We start from the raw sequence: 2,500 nt of genomic DNA, 5'->3' as shown, positions 1-2,500 counted from the left end.
TATTTGCGAGGGTCTGTGGTCTTAAATAACTAGCCGCGGGGGTGGGGGTTGGGGGGGGGGCGGGGGTTATTTCAGCCCGTCCCCCTCGTGCAAAACCCTGGGGGGCGAGGGGGAGGGGGGAAGGAAAAAAAAACGTTTCCTGGGACAAAATCCCTGCCATGGTTGCGTGGACATGGGGGAGAAGGCGAGGGGAGTAGGAGTGAGGGAGGGGGTAGGCGGTTGAGGGAGAGAGGGAGGGGAGGGAGTGGGTTAGGGAGAGGGAGAGGAGGGAGTAGGAGAAGGGGAGAGGAGTGAGGGAGGCGGTAGGTGGTTGGGGAGAAGGGGATATGTGGCTAGGGAGGGAAGGGTGGGGGAGAGGAGAGAGGGGGAGGGAGAGGAAGAGAGAGGGGAGGTAGATAAGGAAAGGGAGAGGGAGGGAGGGAGAAGGGAGGGGAAAGGGGGAGCGCCGGAAGCTCACCTTTCTTGCAAATTTCGAAAATTTGATTTTAAAGGTACTGTATATTGTAGAATGTTATTTTGCAAGGAAACTCTATAACATCGTTGTGTGTGTGTGTGTGTGTGTGTGTGTGTGTGTGTGTGTGTGTGTGTGTGTGTGTGTGTGTGTGTGTGTGTGTGTGTGTGTGTGTGTGTGTGTGTGTGTTTAGTATTTAGTATGTATTCTTGTGTGTGGATGTGTGCTTGCGTCATTGTGTGTTTGCTTGTATGTAAACTGAAAGAGTAAATAATGAGTACGTGCTTGTTTGAATGTGTGTATGTCTAAGCGGGAGAGAGAGAGAGACAGAGACAGAGAGAGACAGACAGAGAGAGAGAGACAGACAGAGACAGAGACAGAGACAGAGGCAGAGACAGAGTAGATAGAGAGACAGAGACAGAGACAGAGAGAGAGACAGACAGAGAGAGAGAGAGAGAGACAGACAGAGAGATAGAAAGATAGAGACACAGAGAAAGAGAAAGAGAAAGACAGAGAGAGAGAGAGAGCAAGCATGTTTATGATCAAGAGAGGGTTGCACACGCATATTGCACCAGCGGTCATCACACGGCCAAACATCACAACATCAGATCTCGGCCTCGATCTGGTTGTTTGCATGAGTAAGCATCTTAATTGTTCCCATGCAGAGGCTCTTGTGCTGGCTAAGGTAAAGATACTGTTTACATTTGCTTTTTTTTTCTCTTTCTGATATCAGGGAGGAATCGACATTAAGGTCGTGAATGAAGCTGTCTTTTTTTTCTTCTTTTCTTTTCTTTTTTTTCTTTTTTTTTCTTTCTGATATCATTGAGAAATCAACATTAAGGTCATGAATGAAGCTGTCTGTTCTTTTCTTTTCTTTTCTTTTTTTCTTTCTTTTTTTTTCTTTCTGATATTATTGAGAAATCAACATTAAGGTCATCAATGAATCTGTCTTTTTTTTGTTTCTTTTCTTTTTTTTCTTTCTATTCTTTTTTTCTGTCTTTTTCTTTTTGTCTTTTTTTCTTTCTTTTTTCTTTTTTTTTCTTTTTCTCCTCTCTTTTTTCTTCTTTTTTTCATCAGGAGTTGATGGGTTTGTGCGAAGGTTGTGGTTAAAAGAGCAAATTTGTAGTAAGAGGTGGTCGTTAGATAAGGTATGTGGAAAAGGTGGGTTAGGGACGTATACGTATTGTGGGAAGAGAGGGAAGGAGAGTTGGAGAAAGGGAGGAGGATATAAGGATAAGGAAGAGGGCGAGGGAGAGAGGGAGAAGGGGAGGGAGAGGAAGAGGGAGAGGGAGAGAGGGAGAAGGGGAGGGGGAGGGAGGGAGAAGGGAGAGGGAAAGAGGGAGAAGGGGAGGGAAAGGGAGAGAGGGAGAAGGGAAGGGAGAGGAAGAGAGGGAGAAAGGAAGGAGATTGGAATAAGGAAGAGAGAGGGAGAGGGGGATGGAAGGGGAGGAAGAAACAAACAGACAGACACACACACAGACAGAGACAGCCAAACAAAACGCAGACAAAAGAGAAAGTAAAAGAAAAGGAATGAGACCAAACAGACAAACAGACAGACACACACACAGACAGAGACAGCCAAACAAAACGCAGACAAGAGAGAAAGTAAAAAGAAAGAAAAGAAAAAAAGAAACGAGACAGACACCGAGACAGAGAGAAAGACCACGGCCGCCTCACACACACACCCCATGGCTGGACGCGCCGTCGGTATGTGGAAAGCAGACACACGGGTTCAGCTGACCTGCAAGACTCGCCCGGACCTGAGGGGGGGGGGGGGGGGGGGAGGGAGGGAGGAGGGTGGAAGGGAGGGAGGAGGAGGAAGGAGGGTGGAGGGTGGGTGGAGGGTGGGAGGGAGGAACGGAGGAGGAAGGAGGGAGGGAGGAAGGTTCGAGGGAGGGAGGAAGGTTCGAGGGAGGGAGGAAGGTTCGAGGGAGGGAGGAAGGTTCGAGGGAGGGAGGAAGGTTCGAGGGGAGGGAGGAAGGTTCGAGGGAGGGAGGAAGGTTCGAGGGAGGGAGGAAGGTTCGAGGGAGGGAGGAGGAGGGAGGGAGG

This window comes from Penaeus vannamei, chromosome 1, assembly GCF_042767895.1.
Source record: "Penaeus vannamei isolate JL-2024 chromosome 1, ASM4276789v1, whole genome shotgun sequence".
Lineage (NCBI taxonomy): Eukaryota > Metazoa > Arthropoda > Malacostraca > Decapoda > Penaeidae > Penaeus > Penaeus vannamei.
The sequence above is the reverse complement of the archived record's forward strand: the minus strand, read 5'-3'. Positions refer to the sequence as shown.